Raw genomic sequence first — 12,297 nt, 5'->3', positions numbered from 1 at the left:
CATTTTTTATTGGGGAAATTTTATTTTATTCAAACAAACAGTTTTTTATTGAAGTATAGCTGATTTACAATGTTGTATTAGTTTCAGGTGTACAGCAAAGTGATTCAGTTATATATATATATATTCTTTATCAGGTTCTTTTCCATTATGGGTTATTACAAGATATTGAGTAGAGTTCCCTGTGCTATACAGCAGGTCCTTGTTGTTTATCTACTTTATATACAGTATAAGATATACAGATATACAGTAGTGTGTATCTGTTAATCCCAAACTCCTAATTTGTTCCCTCCCCCCACTTCCCCTTTGGTAACCTTAAGTTTGTTTTCTATGTCTGTGAGTCTATTTCTGTTTTGTAAATAAGTGCATTTGTATCATTTTTTTGCATTCCACATATAAGTGATACCATAGGATATTTGTCTTTCTCTGTCACTCAGTATGATACTCTCTAGGTCCATCCATGTTGCTGCAAATGGCAATATTTCATTCTTTTTTATGGAGTAAGTAATATTCCATTGTATGTATATACCACGTCTTCTTTGTTCATCTATCCATGGACATTTAGGTTGCTTTATTTCTTGGCTATTGTAAATAGTGCTGCTATGAACATTGGGGTGCATGGATCTTTTCGAGTTCTCATCATTTCTGGATATGTGCCCAGGAGTGGGATTGCTGGATCATATGGTAACTATTTTTAGCTTTGTAAGGAACTTCCATACTGTTCTCCATAGTGGCTGCAGTTTCCCTATTTTTAAAATAAGAAGGGATGAAGAGATAATTCCCAGTGTTATTTCTGTTGGGCTTTCTTCCACTCGGATAATTTCAAGTTTCCTTTAAATTTGTTCCTTTTCGGACCCTCTCTTGTTGTTTCCCCTTATTTCTTTCAGACATGCTTTATTTTTATTTTCTTTTAGTAGAGGCATTTACATACATGATTTTCTTTCCCATTTGACTGTGCGCAATGTGAAGACTGAATCTATTTCATACTCCATCTCTCTCCTCAATGCTTTCATACCATAGGTATATACTAAATGCTTATATCATGTAATCATTCGATTAGGATTTTCTTGTACAACCTAGTGCAATAACCCACAGAAATAGAGGGATCTCATTATGCCAAGGTGCAAATGTTTTGGAACAAGTTGGATCAGAATTACTGAAGCTCTGAGGTTCCCTCTGAGCCACCAGCACAGGCTGAGAGCTTCTCACCCAGCCAGGCTCCCCTGAGCTCGGCACTGATTGTGAATGGCCATTCACTTCTCTCCAGCCCTCACTTGTCTGGAGAGCCCCATGGAAGTTGCACAGGAAGATTAAATTCTCAAGAATGGTAAATCTAGAGCCAAACTCCCAGAGGCCCAAGGACATCCAGTTCCAACACCAGCCACGTTGTTTAGACTTGTTTATTATTATCCCAGTCCTTCCAGCACAGTCGATTCCACCCAGAACCTCCTCAGAAAGTTCCTGCCCCACAGTCTCCCTGTGCTTGGAAACAGATGTCTCAGGCAGGCGCTGAGTCTGCCTGATGGGGTAAGCTCCAGAGGATAAACATCAGGACATATTTTGGTGGGAAATATTAGATACCAAGGGATACCATTATGATTTTTGTATTATTTTAGGCTGGGATTTCAGAGTGCTTTATAATTTAGAACCAAGAATAAACCTGGATTTCATTTTATTTCTACAACCAGGAAATATTACTGAGCACTTACCTTGGGCCAAGTCCAGGGCTGAGGATACAAAGATACAATCATTATCATCCCAACAGCTAATATTTTCTTTGAATTTTTGAATTTTTATTTTTGTTGCATTGGGTCTTTGTTGCTGTGCACGGGCTTTCTCTAGTTGTGGCTAGCGGGGGCTACTCTTCATTGCGGTGCGTGGGCTTCTCATTGCGGTGGCTTCTCTTGTTGTGGAGCACGGGCTCTAGGCGTGCGGGCTTCAGTCATTGTGGCTCGCGGGCTCTAGAGCGCAGGCTCAGTAGTCGTGGTGCACAGGCTTAGCTGCTCTGCAGCATGTGGGATCTTCCTGGACCAGGGATAGAACCCGTGTCCCCAGAGGTGGGTTCTTAACCACTGAGCCACCAGGGAAGCCCCCCCAATAGCTAATATTTATTGAACTTATTTAGCAGCACTTTTCATACATTATTGCTTTTAATCTGTAAAGTGCTCAAATCCAGGGATACCATTAGCCTTTTATTCTGCACACACCCGAGGGTGGGACACTTGTTGGAATACAGAATCCTTTGGAGTTGGGTTATATGATGGCCCTAGGGCTATCTTTACTTTATTTATCTTTCTACATTATTTTAATAAATAACTTAGAGAAGCTGAAGGTCGCAGCTTCAGTAGGTGGAGGCCATGGATTGAGAGGCGCCCTTAGACATGTGTTGAATGGCTGATAAGGTGAGATCACTGCTCTCCGGGTGTCGTGTTTTGGAGGAGGAGGCAGATGGTTACACTAATAATTTGAAAGTAATTCACTAATTGCTGTAGCAAAAATCAGCCATGGGGTGCTCTCTGGAAGTTCAGGGAATGGAGGAACTATGGAATCAAGGAAGACTTTATAGAGGAGGTGATGTGTACCCAGGCTTGGTAGACCAGTTATGCATGTCTGGGTGAAGCTGGTGGGGAACAGCCATTCTAACTCAGAAGAACTTGTGAAAACACAAGGACCTGTAGAAAGATGGGGTTTTCAGGGGACTTGCTAATGGACCAGTTAGAATGATTGGGACTCAGAGAGCATGTGGTGGTGAGGAGGTCGTGGGAGGTGAGAGTGATAAGGTCTGCAGGCTCTGGGATGGAAAGAGGTGTCATGGCAATGGGCTGAGATTTTTTTTTTATCCTGTTGGAGGATGAATTACATGTCGTTGCATGTCAGCTAAGCCTGGGCTTAGCTGTAATAATAGAAACCTAACGACAGTAGGTTATCCAAATGGAGTTTTATTTTTCTCTTGTAATGACAGCTCTGGCTTCTACCATTGGTTGCACAAAGTCATCAAGAACACAGCTTGGTGCTCCGCCCAGGCTTCCTGCTCTGCCACCTTTAGCGTGTACCTCTCTTTTTCAGATTCATGGCGTGAAATCTTTCCTCTACCATCAGGCATGGTGTCCGTATTTCAGATGTATAGGAAGCAGGAAGGGTGAAGTGTGATAGACTTATGTCAACCAAGCTTATCTCTTTTTGTTAAAGAAAAGGTGGCTTTCTCATAATCCCATCCAACAGGCTTTCACTAACATCTTCTTGGTCTGAACTAGCGCTTATGACCACTACTGACCAAAAGGGTGTCTGGAGAGATGCCTATTTTGCTATGCGGCTGAGCCAGATAAAGTCAAGGTTCCATTTAGAGAGAAAGGGAAGATGGTTTTTGGATAAGAAACCAGAAATACCTGGCACTGGGAGTGATGCGATCAGCTATGTTTACAGAGATGGCTTTGGCAGCAATCAAGTGGCAGGTCTTGCAACCACGACCTTCAAGGAGGGCTCACGGTGAAAAAACAGGTAGGCAAACAGATGATAATAAGATAGAGTGAGGAAGGTTAGGAGTGATGTGGGGGCCCCAGGATGGAGCGCTCACCTACTGTGGGACACGGTGGGTAAGCTTTCCCAGAGGAGGTGACTGTGGGCAGGGACTGAAAGAAGAGCATGGTAGATGACAAAGAAGAAGTAGGACATGCGAGATGGCTTGGAGGAGAGAGATCACACGATACTTACTGGCAAATGTAAATAATTTCTTCTATTAAAGGAGGGTAGAAGGGGAGTAGGATGTGATGCTTGAAAGAGAGGCAAGGAGCAACCAGGGTGTCTTCTTGGTCCCAACTACACATTCAGATGCATGGGACAGCCATACACCACACTTGGTACCTGCCTTGTCAGAAACCACAGGTGTTCCTCTTCAGCAGGAGTACTTGCAGTAGCCAGCCTGTGTGCAAAGAGGAACAGCCCACGTTGTGTGGTGGAGGTTTCACTCTGGCTTAAGAGCCTCATGCCTTTCAGGAACCATTTCTCTCCTGTAGAAACTCCATAGGCGTAGGACCCCTGAAAACACATGCTCAGCACTGGAGTCTCTAAGTTCAGGGAAGTCCAAAACAAGGCACCTCCATCCAATACCTATAGTTCCCCCAGTCCAGAGACAGTCTCCCCAGCAGAAGTCAGTTTACAGTAAGCAATATTGTTTAGCAATACAGTTCGCACACACGCCATCATTATCTGTTTCCAGGGAAACAGACTTAGAAAGTTTATCTGGTGGTCAGATTCTTAACGCAGGAAGGGAAAGACATTTTCTAACACTTTGCCCAGAGCCCTTTAATTTGTGAGCTGTTGAAGAGCCTGGAAGGGTTTTTTGGTAGTGGATACCTTGATCAGATTTTCTATTGAGAAATAACTTCTAGGCTGTGGTGGATTGATGAGATGGGGCCACGATGGGCCCACATAACTAGATGGGAGGCTGTTTGTTTGTTGTTTATTTTTAATTTTTTTATTTTTAATTTTTTTGTGGTACACGGGCCTCTCACTGCTGTGGCCTCTCCTGTTGCGGAGCACAGGCTCCGGACGCCCAGGCTCAGCGGTGATGGCTCACGGGCCCAGCCGCTCCGCGGCATGTGGGATCTTCCCGGACCGGGGTACGAACCCGTGTCCCTTGCATCGGCAGGCGGACTCCCAACCACTGCGCCACCAGGGAAGCCCTGTTGTTTATTTTTAATAGACTGTATTTTTAGAGCAGTTTTAAGTTCACAGAAAAATTGAGTGGAGCATATAGGGTTCCCATATATTCCCTGCCCCACACATGCACGACCTCCCCTAGTATCAACATCCTGTACTACAGTGGTACATTGGCTACAACTGATAAACCTACACTGACACATCATTAACACCGAAAGTCCGTATTTTACATCAGGGTTCGCTCTTGGTGTTGTGCATTCTGTGGGTTTGGACACATTTGTAATGACATGTATCAAATTTATTATGACATGACACAATACCATTTTACAGTCATACAGAATAGTTCCACTGCTCTAAAAATTCTCCACGTCCTGTCTATCTCTCTCTCCCACTAACCCCTGACCTTTTTTACTGTCTCCATAATTTTGACTTTTCCAGAATGTCGTGTAGTTGAAATCACACAACATGTGGCCTTCTCAGCTTGGCTTCTTTCACTTAATAATATACCTTTAAGGTTCCTCCATGTCTTTTGATGACTCGATAGCTTTTTCTTTTAGTGCTGAATACTATTTCATTGTCTGGATATACCATACTTCCTGAATTTATTCACCAACTGAAGGACATCTTGGTTGATTACAAGTTTTGGTAGTTATGAATAAAGATGCTATAAATATAAACATCAGTGTCTAGGTTTTTGTGTGGCATAAGTTTTCAGCTCATTGAGTAAATACCAAGGAGCAGGATTGCTGGATTGTACGGTAAGAGTATGCTTAGTTTCATAAAATACTACCTAATAGTCTTCCAAAGTGACTGTACCATTTTGCATTCCCACCAGCAATGAATGAGAGCTCCTGTTGCTTCATTTCCTCATCATCCTTTTGTGTTTTCAGTATTTTGTTTTCCAGGGAAGAAATGGTGGGATCTGAACTAAGGCTGGGACGGTGGAGAAGAGAGCAGGCGAATTCTAGAACTCTTGTGGGTTTCGGATCGACAGATCTTGGTGACGGGTTGGCTTTGGGTGTTCAGGAAGCATGTGGAATCTTGGATGACTCTGGGATTCTTGTTTGGGTGACAGGATGAGTAGTGATGCTACTTGCAAACGTAGAAAAATGAAGGACCAAGGCAAGTTTTTAGAGCTGCAGTATGGTGTCTCGTTATGAGATATCCATGGAGTCTGTGGACGTTGGGAGAGATCTGGGTTGGAGATAGAAATACAAGTGTTATTGGTGTGAAGACTGTAGTTAAATTCATGAGATTTGATGTGACTCACCAGTTAGAGCATTTTGGATTCTTTCCTGTAGAAAGAATAAAGAAGAGGGAAGGAGAAAGAATTATGGACGGTGTAGAAACCAGCTTCAGAGAGAAAGGAGAGCTTACAACAGACAGCATAGCATCTTGCAGAAAGTTTGGAGTCTGACAGAGCAGATATTGGACTGAGTTACCCAGTTATTTCTGGCTGCCTGTTATCCTTAGGAAGCATAAGTTATGGCTTTCAAAAGGTATTCTTTTTTCTGTTAATCTGGAAGCAAAAAAGAGCAAATGTTACACAGTTTGGTAACAGCACAGGATGGTACCAGGTCTTGTCCCAAAGAGAGTATGTAATTATTTTACTCATTTATTGTTGACAGATATTTCTTATCAGTTACTATGGGATGGATACTATGGGATGGAGAGAGAGCAAACAAACCAGACCAAATCCTCAGTCTCCCAAGCCTCAGATCTAGTGGAGGGGGTCCAACAATACAAAAATCAAATCAATCAATAAATAGATGTAATAGGAAGTAATGCAGTAAAATAAAAGATGGTGAGGGGTGGCAGAGGAGAGCACTTTTAAATCAAGTGGTCAGGGAGACTCTGGCCTGAGGTCATCTGAATAAAGACCTAAATGAAGCCAGGGGTGCTCAGGATGACATCTTCAGAGCTTCACCCAGGCCGTCAATGATCTGGCATCGCTTAGAGCAGGACTAACATAGAAGTGAAACTTGCGTTAGCAGAGGGCGCTGTGATGGAGTCCCCATTAGGTGCTGGTCTCTGTACTCACCACATGCCCTTTTCTCATTTGTCCCTGTGGCCATGTAGGAGGCAGTATTATTATTCTCATTCTATAGGAGAGAAATTGAGGCTCAGAGAAGGAATAATTGGCCCAAGTTCACACAGTTAATGAATGAGAGAACTGAAATGTTCCTTGGAGTCTGTCTGCCTTCAAAGTCCTCACTCTTTGTTCAGCCATCTGTACCGTCCTCCACAAACGGCCCTGGCAACACCATCCTCGGCGTATTCCACACGGAAATTTTCAACTCTCTCTGCGCTGGAAAGAAGGAACCAGGGCTATATTTGTTTTCTGTTGTCTGGCTGACTCATTTTTTAAAATTAATTAATTAATTAATTTATGGCTGCGTTGGGTCTTCGTTGCTGCGCGTGGGCTTTTCTCTAGTTGCAGTGAGCAGGGGCTACTCTTCCTTGCGGTGCGTGGGCTTCTCGCTGCGGTGGCTTCTCTTGTTGCGAAGCATGGGATCTAGGTGCGCGGGCTTCAGTAGTTGCGGCACATGGGCTCAGTAGTTGTGGCTCACGGGCTCTAGAGCGCAGGCTCAGTAGTTGTGGCGCACGGGCTTAGTTGCTCCGCGGCATGTGGGATCTTCCCGGACCAGGGGTCGAACCCGTGGCCCCTGCATTGGCAGGTGGATTCTTAACCACTGTGCCACCAGGGAAACCCCCTGGCTGACTCTTTAAAATGGTTTTGCAGTCCTCAGAATCTATTTAAAGTTTTGGCCAAGATAAATTGATAAAGTCAAATAAAACAGGAAATACTGATCTTTCTGTAACGTGCATAACATATCCATCCCAAGGCACTCTTTGCAGCCTTGCGATCCCCAGGGCTAGCTTGTGTTTTGAGGGAGCTCATTCTGATTATAATTTTATGCACATTTACACAATGCTCAGACTGAATTAAAAGAATAAAATTACAGTTGAATAGAAAAGTCCTCAATCTCTCCCTCTCTCTCTTTCTCTCTCTCTCTTTTTCACATTGGTACGTAAAAAAGGTATAATCCAAAAATACTATCGATTGGTCAACAATAATTCAGTTCTTGTTTGTTTTCACTATTGTTTCTTAATCGCTCCGATGATGGCTGATCTCCTGCTTGTGTGCTAGTGAATTACCAGGGCATCATTCCCACTGGCAGCGAATCACTGCCTTCAGTATCCAGAGACAGTCTTTAGGAAATTGCTTTAAAAGGCTTTAGGCTGAATCTGGTTGGAGCAATGACTTTGCCATCTTAGAGTAGTATTCCCATTTCAAGAATGACTGCCTCTTAGCAGTTAGAAAGGAAATGGTTATAAGGGTTTAGAACTCTCCCAGGTACACATTTCCATGTGGAGTCTAGGATCTGTGGTGGGAAGGAGCAGGAAAGAGCCTGGGGAATTTGCAGGGACTTTATCCTAGAGGGCGGCGTGAGCATCACCAAGGATGCTATGCCTTATTCTGTGGGCACCGTGGATCCTTAAAAGATTTGTGAGCAAAGAATGATGTGAAAAGAGTTTAGAATTTTTCACAGATTGTTCTGTGGCAATGAGGGTGTGGCTATAGGTGGGGTCAGGCTGGATAGAAGGTCAGTACTTTTAATACTTTTTTTTTTTTTTTGGCCATACCGTGCAGCAAGCGGAACTTCCCTGACCAGGGATCGAACCCGTGCCCCCTGCAGTGGAAGCACAGAGTCTTAACCACTGGACTGCCAGGGAAGTCCAGTATTTTTTTTTTTTTTTTTTTTTTTGTGGTACGTGGGCCTCTCACTGTTGTGGCCTCTCCCGTTGCGGAGCACAGGCTCCAGACGTGCAGGATCAGTGGCCATGGCTCACGGGCCCAGCCACTCCGCGGCATGTGGGATCTTCCCGGACCGGGGCACGAACCCGTGTCCCTTGCATCGGCAGGCGGACTCCCAACCACTGCACCACCAGGGAAGCCCAAGTACTTCTTATTCTTAACGCTTAGTTTCAGATTCTCCTACGGAGGCTTCTGTGTCTCATGATTAATACAAAGTTGTAAGGAAGCATGAGAAAAGCTGATCACATGATCACAGTCTTATGTGGAACAAAAGGTGAAAACATTTCGAGCTGAGAAGAATTTAGTTACTTTCAGTTTATTCTTATTTTTCCAAAATGTAATAATTCAGATTAACAGCTATGCCTCTGATTAGAATTCCTGATGGCCGCGTGCTCTATAATGTACTCACAGGATTTAACGCTCTCTGGATAAAATGTGCTCCATTCCTTTGTCTTTAAGGAAGATACCAGGTGGCGTGAGTTAGTACATCTGCTTTAACAAACCAGTTGGCAGAGACAAAACAAACCATGACACCTATACCCAGGAGGACCTCTGGGCCTGAATCTTTCTAAGCGTGCAGGTTCCTCAGACTGCTTGGGAGCTGTCCAGGGTGCTGGAAGAAATCTCACACACTCACACGCCACTTGAAATCATCATCTCTAACACTAAGCTGGGTTCCTAACATTGCCGGGGGAATTCTTCAATACTTTCTTAATCTGCTTCTCCCTTCCCTTTTCCTGCTGGAATTTGTGCCATTCAAAATCTTCCAAATTACCACCCTCCTTGAGTTAGCCACCATTTTCCCTCACCTCTGGGGGAAGACCTACCTCTTCTCCTCACTAGGAACACGGAATAAAACATAAACAAGGTGGTCACTTTCCCTACTGAATCCCCCTGTGCTCAGTGTCACTCCGTTTGTGCACATCCTTTCCTGGAAAGAATGGACGTTCTTTTTAAGGCCAAACATCCCCATTTCCTCCTGCTCTGGACCTCAGCTCTTTCTCTCCCCAGAGAGAAAATGCTAAGAATGTTATTTATAATTGTTTTGTAATTATAAAGTAAGAAATCAGGCTTCTGATGGTGAGTATTCTGCACGATATCAGTGGCCTCGCCTGTCCACATGTCAGGTGCTCATCTGCAGGAGGACAAGTGTCCTGAGGGAAGAGGTGACTCCTAACAAGGCAGGTTGGAGAGGTGTCCTTACTTGTCCTTTCAAATTCGTTGATTGTGACAATCTCATTTACGGGGTCCAGATAGGTACATTTGTGGGTTATCATGTTTAGTTTTAATTAAACCGCCCTCACAAAATGCATGAGTGACTTTAAAACATCCCTACAAGGAAATTACAGATTTAAGACAATGCTGATAGTTAAAATATGAATGAAAATCAAATAGATGCTTTTTCCAGTCACATTACAAGTTAAAAAACAGTTGATATAATTAAATAATACAAGAAATTAAAAAAATATATTATCAAGAAAACCCTTTGAAGTAGAGAGGTATGCTTACCCACATGCACAGTGAGCTCTGACCTCTAAATATACTGAGACCTGAAATTAGTGAATGAAATAATATAAAATGTACCTAGATTATGATATGCGTGCTCATGTGTATATATGGCCTCTGTTATCTGCTTGTGATGTGTATTCTGGGACTTTTAGAAAGCATTCCATGAAAGCTGCATGTGTTCTTCTGTTGTAGGGAGATATACTGGCCTCTGCCTGAGATATATTGGCCTCTTCCCATGTCTTTCTTTCAGATTTCAGCTCAAGTATTATATCACTCATAGCACTTGCCGTAATGTTCCATTTATTTCTGTGGTTATTTCCTTAGCTTTCATGCTCCATGTGGAAGAGGACCTGTCTGCTTTTGCTAACCTCTGGGACTACAGCCCCTCCTGTGCACCCCATCACATCCTAGGGGTTGAATTAATAACTAAAGGTGTCAATGAATACACGTCGGGGGTTGTGCCACTTGCATGGCAGCTGTTATGTTTTTCCAATGAATGCTGCCACTTGTAGGGTATGCTTGGAGCTCTAGGTTACAGACTGTCACCCGAGCCTGTTAAAAAGCCAGTGGATGAAATTCGCACCCCTTCCTCCCCCAATGATATTAGGTAGCATTAGCGTAAAGATTTAGAGAGATTGTATCTGCCCATTCCAATCCCAGCTTTTTCCTGCCATGATAACTTGCCTCAAGACATATGAAGTTACATGATTAACTGAGGAATCTCTGATACTTGAAGTTCTAGAGGGCTCTGTAGCCATGTCTCGGTTTCAGGATGAGTCCATTGTCCGTTTCTAATGCATGGGCTCAACGTTTTCTTCTTTCCCTGACACTTCTCTTCCTGCTTGCCAATCCCCCCACCCAGTTCCTAACATGTGCAGGGTCTTGTGTGCCAGACAGATACACCTTCCCTTCTCAAGGGACCCAGTTAGCACCCAGGTTTTGTATTAAATTAGCTGCCACCTATGCTACTTGGGTCTGTTCCGAGAAGTGCCCGGTTACGAGTTACTCTAAAAACGTCCTTGTCTTCCCTTTCCTGTGTCTAGTCATGCCAGTTCCTTTTTAACCTTTTGTCATGGAATTCCTTAATTCCAGGAACTTGATTACTTTCTGTTTTCCTTGGCTCTTCTTGACGTGGAGAAACAATTCTAATTTTCAATTCAAATAATTTTCTTATATATGTATATATTCATTTTAAGTTTTGGAGTTTAAGACAAAGCTTTCTTGTTAGAGCTGGCTGAATCAAAAGCAAGTTGTGATCGATGCAGGAGAAATGAAATCTGGTATTTAAGGGCAAACTTAAATAGTGCATGTAAATTTCAACACAAAGGAAAAGAAAGAGTGGAAGGAGGAAGAGAAAAAAGGAGGCCATTGAAGTAGGATCATAATGAAATCTATTCCTTTGGGACTGGGAGAAGTTTGTTGAAAATTTCACGTTAGTAAAATGTGCAAGCTTTCTTCTGTCCATGGATGAGTCATAAAAAGTGAAAAGCTGGTGAGTCACAAGGTACAATACAGTTATTTCTCTCATTTGATCTTCTTGACACGTGTAAATAAAACAGTGTTAAAAGAATGGAAGTCTTCCATTACTAGGTAGAAAAAAAAGCAACAAGGGCTTTCAAATACAAACTGCCTTAGAGTTTTGACACGTCAGGTTCTGTAAATTCCATGGGGATGCTGTGTCACAAAAATTTTATTATGAACATTTTCAATCATCCAGAAAAATTGAAGAAAGGCATGATGAAAACCACATTTTCTACACCTAGATTTGGCAGTTGTTAACCTGCTGGAATGTTTGCTTTATCTGCATATGAATATATGCATATTTTTCTAGGTCATTTGAAAATAAGCTGCAGATTTCAAGACGATACAACTCAAATCCTCAGCATGCTTACTTAGGAAAATATATTCTCCAGTGCGACTTGAATGACATCATCGCACTGAAGAAAGTTGCCATAATACCATTCAATGTATATTCCACATTCATAATTCCCCAGTTGTTCAAGAAAGGTGCTTATAGCTGTTTTTTGGCTGTACTGTTTTGCATTCCCACCCGCAGTGAATGAGAGTTCCTGTTGCTTCACATCTTCACCAGCATTTGATGTTGTCAGTGTTCTCTTGTTTAATAGGGGTGTATTGGTAGCTCACTGCTGTTTTAATTTGTATGTGATATCGTTTCATATGCATATTTGCCCTCTGTATACTTTCTGTGGTGAAGTATCTGTTAAGATCTTTGGCCCTTTTTTAATTGGGTTGCTTGTTATTGAGTTTTAGGAGCTCTTTATATATTTTGGATACCAATCCTTTATCAGGTA

This window comes from Lagenorhynchus albirostris, chromosome 17 (genome assembly GCF_949774975.1).
Source record: "Lagenorhynchus albirostris chromosome 17, mLagAlb1.1, whole genome shotgun sequence".
In the NCBI taxonomy this organism is placed as follows: domain Eukaryota; kingdom Metazoa; phylum Chordata; class Mammalia; order Artiodactyla; family Delphinidae; genus Lagenorhynchus; species Lagenorhynchus albirostris.
This window is presented reverse-complemented; position numbering follows the sequence as displayed.